Genomic DNA, 14393 nt, shown 5'->3' with positions numbered 1-14393 from the left:
CTGAAGGTGGTGTCATACATGGCAGTACCAGGTTAGAGCCACTCAGACACCCAAGCAGAGGAGTTGCTTTGAATGTGCTCTGGTGTGTCTGAGATCAGCTAAGGGGGTACCAGAGTGTAACAGGGGGATGGTTTGTCCAGTCCAGGGCGGTGCCACTACCAAAGGACAGTGTTATGAACTTCAGAGGGAAACACAAACTGTGTACACTGCACAGCACCCATCATGGCAAGGCATGCAAGTAGAAGGCTGAGGACTGTTTGCAGGACACTCTCAGTGGGAAACTGCCTTGATTAATGCCTGTGTCTCCTCTTGGGCATTCCGGGATTGGCACTGGCTCTGTGCATGCTGATAAATGGGCACAGACACCTCTCTGCCCCACACCAGGTCATTGGTAGGGCTTTTTTTCCTTTTGAAAGTTTGGAAGGGGGTGAGAGGAGAGTCTGCTCTTTGCAACACTGGTGGGAGATTTAGGAAAGGCTGTGCAGGAGTGAAAGGAGCACCAAGCAATAGCCTGCACAGTCAGGAAACATGAAAAGAAAAGTTGTGTTAACCCTTCTGGGCTGGACTGTGATGAGCCTTTCATTGTAGGATCACACACAACCTCCTGCATCATGGAACACATCAAACAGCATGTCTGCAAACTCCAGCTGTATTCTACTCAGCTGCTGCCTTCATGTTTATTTAAAAGAGCCGACTGTGAAGCTTGTTTAAAAGTACATCCAATGGAAAATGACAGCAAATGGTGCTGAGAGCAATTGTGCAGATCCCAAAGGCCTGAACTTAAGGGAATCCCCTTTCCTGTGGGAACAGCACGGAGAGGATTCAGGAGAGCCGGTTCTGCCAGCCCTTTTGATGTTTCTCTTCTCCTCCCCTCCTCTGCCTCTCTCCTTGCTGTTTAAGGTAAATACCAAGCGGTTGCTGCAGGCGTCGCTGGCCCTCTGAAGTGGTGCTGCCCGTTTGATCTGCCGTTTGAAAGGACGTTGTAGCGGTTTGGCGTGTGAACGCCTTTCCTGCTTCCTTGCTGTGTCTTTGTCAGGGGTATAATTTGGGACTAATTAGTTCTCAGCTCTCAGGCCTCACAAAGGAGCATCAGCACCTGGTGGACTCTATTTGCTGAAGCCCTTATGAATTGGGAACACGTTGCTCTTTCATCTTATTGCACAGATAATTAGAATAACTTAGCCAGAGTCCCCTGGGATGCAGTTTGTGTTGAAAACACTTCCTTGCAGTGACTGGCTACTTTGGCAGCCAGTACAGAGGAGCTGGAGGGGCTGAGACCTCTCTTGCCTATGGACAGTGCCAGCCTTTCCTCTGTGTCCCTGTGGGCTCCAATCCTTTCTAATCCAATCCCTCTAATCCTTCCCTGTGTTTCAGAATTGTGTCTCTCCCAGAGATCAGCTGAAAAGAAGGGTGGCACAGGATGTTTGTGAATGCAGCAGCTCCTCTAATGACCCTTCCAGCTCTGTGATGTGGCACATGGTGCATGCCCTGGCCTGGGGGACACGGGGCCCTCTCGCCTTTGTCAGACCCTTCAGCTCTGGGTGGTTCTGGGTCATCCCAAAAGCTCTGCACAACAGAGTGCCCAGTGCACTCGCTTTGCTCTGGGGGACCTCAGCATCTCTGAGGCCAGTGGAGTTCAACAGCAAAGGTGACACCACCTGAGTCAAGTGATTCTGCACATTGCGAGGTTGAATCCCATTTTTGTCCACAAAGAGCAAGATCTTTGAGATCTCTCACTTATTTTCGGTGTGACATCTTGTCACAAACAGACGTGGAATGTTTCACATCTCTGGGATTTCAACCAGCAGAAGAATCCCCTCACACCCATTCGATTGCTGCCTTGGGTGATAATTTCCCTGCTTTTAATGGATGTGCACATTAAGGTTGAGTTACGGTTGCTGTGGGAACTATAACTTTGAGTTTTACGATTCAAAAAGAAGAGAAAGAGTGTATTTATATACTTTATTTTGCTTATGAATCAACATGTTAATATTGATGCAATGGGAGAAGAAAGAGAAACAAACTTCTAAACAGAAAGCGTAACATCAAACACTGATCTGTTTATTTTCCCTTCTGCAATGTTCCTCTAACAGGCAGAATGCCCACAACAGAAAGGAACAATTATAAACTAGGAAGCACACGGAGTGGAAGAAAGAAAGCAACAGACAGCTGAGAGGTTAAATGAAGTTGTTAAGAGATAAAATGTTTGCACTTACCAGTCATAGGTCGCCACATGCCAGGAACCTCAGTGTAAAACCAGCCAATAACTTGAGACACTGAGATTGGCGAGTCCAGGACTTACTGTGGGCAATTCAAGTCACGCTGCTGCTGTTCAGGGGAGTTGTGGGGATGCAGGGAAACAAAACAGACACTGAAAAGCACATCAGGGAGACCTAAACTCTGTTTATGGTGCCTCTCCCACTGCCCTGGGGGAGCTCACAGGTTTGTGAATTTAAGGCAGAAAGGTTCATTCCTCACAGGCTCAGAGGAGCTGGAACATGTTTGTGGGAGGCTCAGGCAGAAGACTGCATTACATTCCCATTTTCCATGTCTCGGAATGAGGAATCTGGGCTTGGTCTCGTACTGGTGTTAAGTCAGGAGGAACTTTCTTCAAGTTAATGGTGTTAGATGGAATAAATCAGGAGTAATGGGGGAGAACCAGGCTGTGCAGTGCACTACACAGTGGAACCAATACTGTGTCCTAGTCACGGGCTGATATGATGTAGAATCTCGAGCACATTCCGTGTACACCTGGCACCTTTCTAGCATGGCTACTTCTGATGGAGCCACAAAGTTATCTTTTTTCAATTTATCTCTAATTTTAAAAAATACAAACCCTTCCCCCCTTACAGCCTGCAGCTACTCCTTCACTGGTCACGCTGCCTCCTGTGATTTAATTTGTTATTGATTTTCACTGAGGCGGTGTCCGTAACGGAAGCGAAGCAACCCAAAGCACAAATCACTTATGAAAATTGTGACCAGCCTCTTATCAGCCTGCAAAGATGATGATTAAAAATGACTGGAAAGGCAAAATCAATCAGGCCCCTTCAGAAAGTTGTTTGGGTACACAAAAACAAAAAGCAAAGATTAGCAATATTAAAATCAGATTCTGTCAAAAGCTTCAGCTGGTCTCCCGTGTGACAGAAATAGCTTTGTTTCCCAAACACAGAGCAGGGATTTATTTCCTCAGCAGACAGTGATGGCTGAGGAGGAGTCACTCCAGTGTGTCAGATAAATAACGTGTGTTTCCAACATTATTTTGCACTCCAAAGCTCACAAAAGTCCTGACGGCCTTCGGGACAATAAATCCAGAGAGCGGGTTATGGATTTAACATTTTAGCTCCTGGATGGCTGCTGTGGGAGAGATGTCAGCTGTGCACTCTGGTGCATCAGTGGGTACCCAAACACGTCCCTGCTCGGCTGGGCTTGGACCCTGCTGTGCTGGAGCCTCTCAGAACTCTGTGTGAAGCTCAGTTACAGCCTTGGGCCTCATCCCAGCACAGCTCCTGCTGGGGTCAAGCATGGTCCCAGTGGAGTATTCCCAGGGTTGCTATTTTCCCAAGAGCACAGTATGTGGATATTGATAGCTGTAACTTCAGAGAAACCTTAGGAAGCAGTGGAATTAGCACACACATGGGCATCTGACTCGTGCCAGCATTTAGTGACTCAGCTGGTGCAGCCCAGTGTCGCACTCAGAACTTACTGTCAAGGTCCTCCGTGGGGATAAACTGGTCTAAATCCACCAGATTCACTGGAAGCGCTCTGGCCACACTGATCTACATCATGAGAGCTGGGAACTGTGCTCTGAGATGGAGCTGGGGGGTTGCTGACTGGGAGAAATATCCCTCATCCAGCTCCTGTGGATGTGCTGTGGTTGCCAGAGCGGGTGGCTGCAGGGGGAGACGTCCAGCGAGATCTCTGCATCTCCTCCTGTAAGGAATGAGCGAGTTTTGGGCAGGCCTCTTCTGTTCTTCCCTGTCAGATGTGCTAGTTCTGCATTTCCATTACATCAATTATGGGCACTGCAAATATTTGATTTCAGGGAAACGTGAAAGGAAAGGAAACTACTCCCCTCTGGCTCAGGGTGGGCTGGATGCGAGTCGGAGTAAAGGAGACGGGCGGAAAGCTGGGGAAGCAGCTCTCCTGGTTTGTGGATGGAATTCCATGAATATGTACAAGACTGTAATTGGCTCCCACACACCACCGAGGTGCCTGAAGGCCCAGGCATCCTGGCTAATTGTTGTAGACAATTAATAACTCAGATTCTACTAATTCCATATCGCGTCGTGCAGCTCATTACAGGAGCAGAGAGGGATGTTCTCTGCAAAAGCTGCTGGGAGAGAGGGAGGGTTGGAGGACTCAGGCACAGGGGCAGAGAAGGTCACAACTGGGCTGGCACCACTCTTGGCTCGAACAGCAGAAAGTCACAGCCACAGCAGGGGACAGTGACAGTCTGTCCATCAGCCTTTGGCTGAGCTCTGGAGCCACAATGAGGGAGAGCTCTCACCGTGGAAACAGGAGCTGGATAATGAGTCTGTGGGTTCAGTAAAGCACACAGCAGACCAAAACACACCCTTGTCCTGTGACCCAGCTTACACAGAGACTTTTCTTGTGGTGGCCCGAATCCCGTAAGTCAAAAACATAATTTGACTCCATCGTGCCCCACTCACAGGGCGACTGCTGGTGATGGGATGAGACTTCCTGAAGCTTTCATGATAACCTGCCACCAAACACAAGGAGGAAACACCAGGAGTTGCAAGAGGGGGATGTGGCAGCTACCCAGTTTGCTCTGTGTCGCAGGGCCTGGAACAGATGTGGACTATGTGTGGGAGGACTCGTGCTGGCATCCACCAGGCCTCCCTGCGTGCTCTGGGAACGCTGGAACCTCTCTGGAGCCAGACTGGTGTATAAGTGCTCTGAGCAGTGATGGACCCTGGTTTTCAGAGCCTAATAAACCTCACTTTTGCTGGGTCTAATGCACTAGTCACAGCAGCATCCATCAAAAGTGAACAGCACCTGGCAGAGTGCAGCTCCCTGGTGCTTGAGTGCCCAGGAAATGGATGGTGCTCCAAGCCAAGACTTTGCAGGGCTACATTACATTGGGAAGGAACTGATTTTTTTATGGAGTTCCAACAAACTCCTCCATTAGCTATCTCTCCCTTCCCCTTCTTCCAGCATTCCCGTACTTGGGCTTGCTGGGGCTGTAACTGCACAACTTCAGGGACTTCTGTCTCTGACTCCTATTTTATCTTTCTCCTTTTTCTTTCTATTAGTATTTTTCCTTCCTAAGCAAGTTTCTTCTCTGCAGCTTTTCTATCCATTTTGCAGAAGTTCTATAGCACTGATTATAGGTACCAGTCCTGTGCTGTAGTTTTCATCTTCTGTGGTACCATTTTTAATTCCCTCAGCTGTATCCTTTACACTATTCCTCTTTTGACTCTTCTCATTCCTGTACCCACATATTCCCCTGCTTTTTTTCTTTCCTTCCTGTTCTTTTGGACAGCCTGATCATGGCAGAAGAGGTTCTGCAAGACCACAGTCAGTCCTGTCTCTGTGGGCTGCGAGGGGCTCAGTGTCCAATACCTGATGCCTGGGCTTGGATTACAAGGGGGATCCTGGAAGAGATCCTGGATGCCCTGCTTTGGGTCAGGGTCATGTGAGCTACACTGGATGGTTATAGACATCCAAATAACTGCAATTCTAAAAGATAACTGCAGCAAGAAAAATGGGAAATAATTATAAATGAATGGATGTAACAGACTGCTGATGGGCACTGGTGGAACTTTAATCTCTGGGCCTTATTAAAGTAAACACATCCTTGCCACCCACCAGCTCTGGCCATTCTCACTGCTTTGCCATCTGCTGCAGGATGGATGGATGAACAAAATTTCCATAATTTGCAGAATGTCCTCATGCAAAGCGCTGTAGGGATTCTGATGGTAGTTTCTGGTCTTATGGCTCTGAGGAGACAAAGCTGGACATTCACTACGTGGAGGAGGCCAAACCACTTCCCACGTAACTTCTTCTCTTTGGAGTTTCGGAACTTGCAGAACATTTCCAGAATTTTGTGAAAATCTCCTCGTTTTTCCCCAGGGACAACGAATTTCCAAAACATCCCATGGACTGCAACTTCAACAAAACAATTCTCTGCCAGCACCTGAGGCAGTCAGGGAAGCAAAACAAACAAGTAAAACCCAAGCCACACACACTCCTTGAGCGTAATGCAAATAAATCACGGAAGTATTAAGTTCAGTTCTAAATCCCTCTCTCCATCTTCCTGTCTTTCAGGCTGTCTGTTTCTTGCCTAAGAATATTTTATCAATCTGCCAATCTGGGTTTATGTGCAGCTTAGCTTTTTCCTATGGTTTGTGTGTCTGCTTCCCTGCTTATGCTTCTTACTTTACCTTTCTACCAGTAACACTGTGTTGGTAAACAGGGGCACACCACCAAAAGCAACTGCAAAAGATACTTTTCCAGCCCCACCTTTTCTCCATTTTGAGGGCTCTTTTGCAGTGATGGTTCTAGTTCTCAGCTACAGCTGCACTGGTCCCCACTTCCACGCTGGGGGCAGCACAGCTGGGTCTGTCCCTACACACCCATGGCTGCATTCCACAGCCTTCCAGCGGGACACAAACCCACTGACTGTGGCATGAAGGGCTCTGGTGAATGATGTGGAGCCACCACGACAGGCAGAGCTGGCCCGTCAGAGGCTGAAGCACCTGCTTTGCAAAAGGCAACCCCATCTCCTGCCTGCCTGGGCTGCTCAGACACACACGGGGCCCCTTCTCGTGCTCCCTCAGAGAGAACCAGCCCAGTTGTTTGGCTCCCTCACCGAGGCAGATCAGCCTTTCTCCCACATCAGCAGTTCAAGCATCATGTTCAGACGGAAATTTCTGCACAGGGCAAAATACAAAGCTTGCCTGAGAGGAGATGGAGGGTTTCAATTATGCTCCGTTTGCTCAGGGTATGAAAACAGCACAGGCTTTTATTCTGTTTCATCATCTAAGGCAGGATGCTTGTCTTGGCTCGGTGGAAGGACCCTGAGATGAAAGGCACACTTAGCTGCTTAGCTCCCCAGTAGAGAGCTGCTGCTGAGATACCTCTGTGCGTGCTGGTTTAGAGGGGGGACAAAAGATTAATTTGCCAAGCAGGTACCATATAGAACTCCCTGCCACGGGCTGTTTGAATAGACAGGTAATAATGAGTCATATGCTCCACTGCTCGGAACTGGCCAACCTTTCTGAGGTCAAAATGGGACAGGATTGATTTATAGCACCAATGAATTTCCTTCGTAATTTCCCCCCATAGTTAATTTTTTTCCACAGTGGTAACATTAACAGGAAAAATACCTGATATAAATGTGTGGAATTTGAATGACATCTTTTCTTGCATTAATCATTAGGCTGGAATGTGCCCTGAGTTTGCTGTGTGCACTCTGGAACATTTCCCATGTATTGTTCAGGGCAATCTACACCAAGAGAGGAGGATTTGATTTCAGATTTGCTTGCAAGGACTTTCTGACCTAGATCCTTCCTAGGTATTTTCTGTTTTATAGAAATTCTTTGCTCTCTGGTAATTTTCTGACCCAGACTCACTTCTACAAGCTCTCCTTGTTCTCTAACAAGAGAGAAGCTGAAGAGATGGGTAACAATTCCTTTGTTTCCAAAGTGGTAGTGGGTGTGCACCTTTCCTTCAGTGAGTGAATGGGTTAGTTTGACTTCTTGTCCTCCTCCTTTTTTTCCTAATTCCTATTCTGTTCTGCCTTCCTGGAGAAGGCATTTCTCCCCCCTGACTCTCAGAAGCACTCTTCTACTGCCGCTACCAATGTGCAAAACTTTCTGATCGTCCCCACTGCACAGCTGGTGGAAAAGGAGTCAGAAATGAGGCGTTGCTTAAGTATATTTTAATTACTTCAAAAAGGAATATCTTAAACCATAAATATTTCAGCTTAAACTAATGTATTTTGGTTCCAGTCAGTGCCTCTTAAAGATTTGTTTCCAGTGAAGAGCTGAAATGTTCTGCTGGTACAGTAGAGCGTTTTTTGAGAAGCTCTTTATTCCTATTTACATATCTGGAAATAAATGGCCAATTATGAAAAGCCTTGAGTACTCACAGATTTTCCTGCATGTAATGGGAGCTTCAGGTCTGATGCTTAGGGGTTTAAACATAGATTTTGGCACCTGGATTTGAACTTCTTGGCTTTTTATGACTGGAGTGCCCTGACTTTTCCCCAGCGTGACTGCTTCTCCTTGTGGTGTGTTCCTCCTTTGGGATCTTGCCTTCATCAGAGAAATAATTTCTGAAATGCATCAGAAGGCTCTGAGTGATTTCTGTCTGCAACACACAGCAACTGAGAGGACCTGAGACTTCTGCTACATGAAGGTCAGGCAGCTGCTGGGGCATTTCTGCCAGTGAAAATGCAGTTGAAGAGCTCAGTTAACAGCTCTCACTCCACGGTGTTGAGGGGCAGCTCAGGGGACTGGTAATGGAATATGGCACTCTTTGCCTCTGCTTTACCAGTTAATATTCTCTCTGGTGGGTGATAAGTGAAGGCTACTGCTGGCTGACTGTGATTTTTGGCCTCCTTGACGTGACCTTGTGGAGTGAACTTAGTTTCTAAACGCCAGATTCTGCAGCCTTCCTTCAGTGCTGTACATGGGGATGAGGTGGGAGGAGGGATGTGCAGGCTGTGGCTGGCAGGGACAGCTTTGAAAGGTGATTTAGAAATCACCAATTAACCCTTCTGAGTTCACCAGCACTGGGGGCTGAATGTGGGGAAGGCAGATGACAAGAAGAGGCAACAGTGGACAAACAAATGGCAGCTCAAACACCTCCCACCACCTGTGTGGACAGAAGGGAGCAGAGGGCTAGAGGAAAGACCAGGTGGAGAAAATCAGAGTCATTCAAGATCCCAGAGGGAACCCTGGAGCTCCAGGAGTAGAGGAACAGAGGTGTCCTCCAGACTGTGAGGTGCCTCAGACTGTGAGGTGTCCCCCCTCAATAGACTTACTGTTTATGTTTCTACTGTCAATAATTTCAAGAAAATCAATCTATACTAAAAAAATCACTTATTCTGCCTCCCCTTTCATGTTCAACTCTACTATGAGCTGTGGAGTAGAGTCTGTTTGGGGACAGCTCTTTAGCTGGAGGGCAGGGAAAATGGTATTAGATGCTCTGCAGGTGGAGGTGAATCAGAGAAGTTGAACAGTTGCAGAGGGGTTTCTACAGATGCTGGGGCTCAGTGAGGGGACCAGCTCTGCAGAAAGACACAAGGGAGACACAAGGCCAAAGATGAACTGTGGAACAGGAACAGGAAAAAGAGTTTGAAGGGTTGAGCAGTATCTGCCACAGAAAGACCATTAAGAGCAAGGCAACACTATCCTGGCTCATCGATCCCTGCAGGAAAACAGCTGCTGTATTAGTTCTGCTGCCTTCCACCTCAGAGTGGCCTGTAATGTGCAGTCTCACCAGGAGGCACAGAAATGGCCTCATCTCTCTTCCCTCCCCGTGTCCTGTGATGAGAACACTGAGATGGAGGAAGGAATGTCTCGTTCAAGGTCGCACAGTGAGTTAGTGGCAGAACTAGCTGGGGACAAGCCTCAGGGCTCCCCGAGTCCCTGCCCTGCATCCACTGTGCATTCACTGGCATGAGGCAGCTCTGCAAATCCCACATTCATTACAATACAATAAAGCTCTGCTGCATGGGTCTGTTGGGGTTTTTTTGTTGGTTTTTTTTTTCACAATGTCTCTCTCAAAAACCCAGGACTGATTTGCATTTTAAAACCACCAGTTACAGCTCAGGAAAACGCGATTCAGTAGTTCCCGGAGCTCAGGAGTAGGGATGCTCTCTCAGTTTTTCTCTCCCAGTTCCTTTGCCTGAAATATATTTTTGTCCAAATTGCACAATACTTACTGCTAATGTTTATGCCATGAATATTCATCACATCCTGGGGCTCCAAGACTCCAGTGGGAAGGCGAGCACAGGAGGCACAGCAGCCCTGATCCTCCTACACTCCTTACACACAGGGTAGAGGCATGGGGTGAGAAGGCTTGTTTGGTTAGGGTGTGAGCTGTGGGATACTAATGCAGTCTGCAAGCCTTTGGGGAATGCTGGTGAAACTCCATTACACAGTGCAGTGGAGGCCTTTTGAACAAACAGCTTCCATAAAACCATTAGCTTCCCTTAATTGCAGGGAAAAGGCCTCACACGCAGCGGGGGGTTTAGAACTTCAGAACACTCTCTGTCTCTCTTTCTCTGGCAATCTGCAGACGGACCTTCCTTTTCCAGAGAGCCTCAGGACTGGGGAAACTCTTCCTGCCCACAAAACTGCGGGGTTTTGCCTGTCAGCAGTGGTGATTTAGGTTCCCACGTGTGAATTTACGCAGAAGAGCTTTCGTGTCCTGTGCCCTGTGCCCGAGCAGGGGCAGCTGCCCACAGCAGGGCTGGGACACGCTTCCCTTTTCCTGATGTGGCTGGAGGCTCCCGGGCTCACTGCTGTTCAGATGGTGCCATCTGGCTCTCACAAAATATATGAGAAATGTTATCCAATAAAAGAGGGGGCTGGCTGGCTGCGTGCCTTCACCTCTTGCTCTTTGGGGAAGCGATTGTTTCTGCATCTGGGAAATGTTTAACATAATTTTTGAGTACTAGTGTTGCCTGAGTAAGGAATAATAGGCTGGCAATTTGAATTCAGGCCTGAATCAGTGGTAACTAGAAGCTATTTTGCTTGGTCAGGGCAGGGCTGAGGTTTATAAACACACAACACATAGAAATAGCTTGTGATATGGCTCTGTGAGTTTTATGGACAGATAGGAAATATCCCTCTCCATGCTGTTCTGTCAAACAGGATGTTTGTGTTAGGAAAGATAAGGAGAAAAGGTCTCAGTTCTCTGACAGGAAGACACTAGGAAAAAAGAGCACAACTTCAAAAAGGGTGAGGGAAGTTTCTCTACAGATAATTTTGTCCCCACTCCCCATTCTTTTAATATGAAAATATGCTTTATCTGCAGCTCAGCATCCTATAGGGATTGCCCCTGGGAGCTGAGGGGTGTTGGATGTACCTGCAGATTCTCCTGGGACACTTTGCTGGCAGCTGATAAAAGAGAACCTCTCTGGCTTTGGGGGCTATTGCCCTTTCTTCCTGGGTTTCTCCATTATTTTCTCTCTACTTTATTAAGCTTACTGGTGTGTTCAGCCTTCCTTTGAGCCCTGGCTGAGATCAGGCCCACAGACACAGGTCCTTGGCCCTTTTCCTTGCACCCACAGTCACTCATGGGCAGCATCACCCTTCGATCCAGACTCTTCTAATGCCAAGCACAGGCTCATATCCATGTACACAAATCCTGGTAGCCCTGTGTGTGCTCCAGGGCTGTGCTGACAGACTCTGCATGTGCTCCTCCAGACACACTCACATGGAGGCATTTCTCCACCCCAAGCCATGGTGTTTGACAGGAGCTCAGTGCTCAGCTCTTGCCCAGCCCTCACTGTGGCTGACTGGGACAAACTCAAAAGCCTTTCGGGCAATCAGGCAATAATAGACCTTGTGGAAGCTGAAAGTCTCCCAGATAAAATTTACAAGGCCTAAGAGAGCCTTCCTGGCATAATTTAACACTTTAGTAATGAGCACCTGGACAGGAAGGATTGCTTGGGTTGTTTTATTCTGCATAGATGAGCAGTCAGAATTTCAAAGAGGGGCCATAAATACAAGCGAGTGGAATGGCCGACGGAGCCTGGGTTTGGTGTGGAAAGCAGTCCTGCTGAGGCTGTGAGGACATGAATAAAGGGGAAGGAGTTTTCATTCAGCTTCCCAGCTCCAAAAGGCATCCTTTAGCCAGGAATGGCTTTAGGGAGAGCAGCAATCCTTTTCCAGCCTGCCTGTGACTGTGCCTCAGTGCCTGTGGCCCGGCATTTGTGGATTTGCAGCTGCTCCCCAGGCTGCAGTACAGTGCTGATGTCTGTTGGTGTCACACGTGTGTTTGTACCTGTGTGGCTGAGGACAGCAGTGTGCACCCCTCAGCCTCTGTGCTGTTTGCCTGGGCACGTGCACTGCTGATAAAAGCCACCAATAATGCTAATTCCTTGTGGATGCATTTGCATTGCTAGTGGAGTCTGCAGCAACACACTGAAACCTCTGTGTACAGGTCTGTGCAAGTAATACAGGTACACCTGGATACAGTTTGTGTTTATGTGCTGCTCATACAGACAGTTCTAACTTGTATCTGAGTAAAACATGCTCAGTGTTGCTGATTTAAACTAGTAATGAACTATGTCTTCCTTTTGGCAGCACATGCTGTGTGGTTGCACACTTCTGTGAGGCCTCAGGGAGGGAAGTCATAGCAGTCAGAGGCTGATGCTCTCTGAGCACAGAGGGGCATGGAAGGAAATGTTAAGCCAGGTATGAAGATCTCCCCTGGGCACCATCCTGCCTCTCCCATTCCCAAATATTTGAAATATTTTATTTCTTTCCAACACAGAATGAAAGGAGACTGAAATCACAGAAGTTGCCATGGAGCAGTTACCCCTTCCCATCCAGGTGAGTATCCCTTTACAGAGCTTTCTGAGTGCTGTGCAGACCCCTGTGTGTTCATGGAGGGATATTTAGTGCTGAATGTGGCAGTCTGAGCATCTCTGTGTTGACAGGGAAAGGCATGTTCTTCATGTATATATTGTAGGTGCCAACACAGCAAGAGAAAATTCTAGTTCAGCTGCGGGCTAATGCAGCTCTGTGGGGTGTGTGTGAAGGGAGGTGAAGGAAAACCATGTACAAGTTTTAAAAGCCGAAGCTGTCAGGTTGATGTACTTGTGTGTGCAGAGAAGGGATGGGAGCAGCTCGTCTGGGAGCAGTTGTGGCAGCAGCACTGTGTGTCTGTTTGCTCCTGCATGCTGTGTGTGTGCAATGAGGGGACTGGGGGGCTCCCGGGGTGTGTGTGTGTGTGTGTCTATCTGTCTTTCTGTCTGCCTGTCTGCACCTGGAGGGCTGTCAGAATCGCTGCTGAGGAGAATCCTGTCACTGTCTGAGTGCTTGTACCAGCGCTGGTGATAACTCCTGCAGTTTGCTGGGCTCTGCTGAGTGATTGATTGAGCACTGTCCCTCACATCAGCGTGGGCTTCGCTCCCAACACCAGCAAAGTTAGAAAAAGCAATTTTTCCCTTTACTGTACGCTGCAGTTTTCAACAGAATCGCTAACCCCTCACCATTACCTTCTCTGCAGAGACCTCCATCACTGGCAGGCGTGGTGAAAGCCGGTGGAATGCAGCTTTACTTCAGGAGCCTCATTAAATTTGCATTCCTTGGAGCCCCACAAGGAAGATGATGGTCTGGCTTTGTCTGCCTGGCTTCCTGTTCTCTTTGAGTGATGCATCAGAGAGAGCTGCTGTGCCTTTGACACAGTTGCCTGCCTACAGACACTCTCAGGTGATGGGCCTGTTTTATTGTGCTTTCTCTTTCTTATTGACTTGACAAATCTATCTGAAAACTGGGATGAAGGATATTTTTCGTAAGCAGTAACCATCAACAGTCAAATAAACAAGAATATAGGGCAAAGAACGTAGCTTAGGCTACATTAACTCCGTTATGCAGCCTGATTAAAAGCCATTCCCACCAGGTAGTTGTTTAGCAACAATCCTGCTCTTGCAGAAGTCCACATCATGGTAACTGGTCACCCTGGTAAATAGGCCAAGGATGGGGGGAATGTTTTCTCTTCCTGCCTCCAAAGCCAGAGTGAGTCACAGGAGAGCACACAATAAATGAATGCAAGACCGCTGTATCCAGCACACTAATTAAGAGACCGTCTGTCAACACTAAGTAAAGCCCCTGTACTCAGGGATGTCTTTATCAGAGCCGTCCCTCCTGAAAACCCAGGCAAGGGCAAGGCAAGCTCGATGACCAGCTGTGCAGAATGCCTTGCTGCACCAGGGGCAAGCATGAATGTATAAAAGATTGTCTGTACCACCCTAATTAACACGTCTTGCTACCTCCCATTTAACGACTCCTACTTAATTCAGGGGTTGTTGCCGCATACCTCTGCAACTGAACGCATAGAGATGTCTCCTGTATAGAGCACTTATCTAGTGGTGAGGGTACCAGCGAATACCTGATGAGTCCTTCCCAGAGCCCCGGCTCTAACAGGGGCTGGACCCGCAGTACCAGCCAGGTGCTGCGAAAGTTTCTGGCGGTTTCTGTCCCAAGACGCGCCCGGTCCCGGCGTGGTGGCAGAGCCGCGCTCCCACGCTTGTCACACGGGGCACCCCCATCCCTCTCCAAACGGCAGCCCGCAAACCCAGCGCTCCCTGCGCGGGCGGGCAGGGCAGTCCCGGGATGGGCCCGTGTGGCGGAAGGGCCACGGGCAGCACCCGCAGCCCCCGGTCCCGGCGGTCACTCCGGTACCCGCCC

At 48.4% G+C, this 14393-nt stretch overlaps 1 long non-coding RNA gene across 1 annotated transcript; it reads left to right on the top strand.

The window, feature by feature from the left end:
- The first annotated feature begins 1031 nt into the window (after nt 1–1031).
- Nucleotides 1032–13632, top strand: LOC108502592. The gene is made up of 3 exons (XR_001876527.1): nt 1032–12395; nt 12475–12533; nt 13213–13632. It is a non-coding gene; the product is annotated as an uncharacterized LOC108502592 (long non-coding RNA).
- Nucleotides 13633–14393: the final 761 nt, after the last annotated feature.

The sequence above is a fragment of the Lepidothrix coronata genome, unplaced genomic scaffold (genome assembly GCF_001604755.1).
Source record: "Lepidothrix coronata isolate B3197 unplaced genomic scaffold, Lepidothrix_coronata-1.0 Scaffold122, whole genome shotgun sequence".
Lineage (NCBI taxonomy): Eukaryota > Metazoa > Chordata > Aves > Passeriformes > Pipridae > Lepidothrix > Lepidothrix coronata.
Note: the sequence above shows the minus strand (reverse complement) of the source record. Positions and strands in the feature narration are given on the sequence as shown.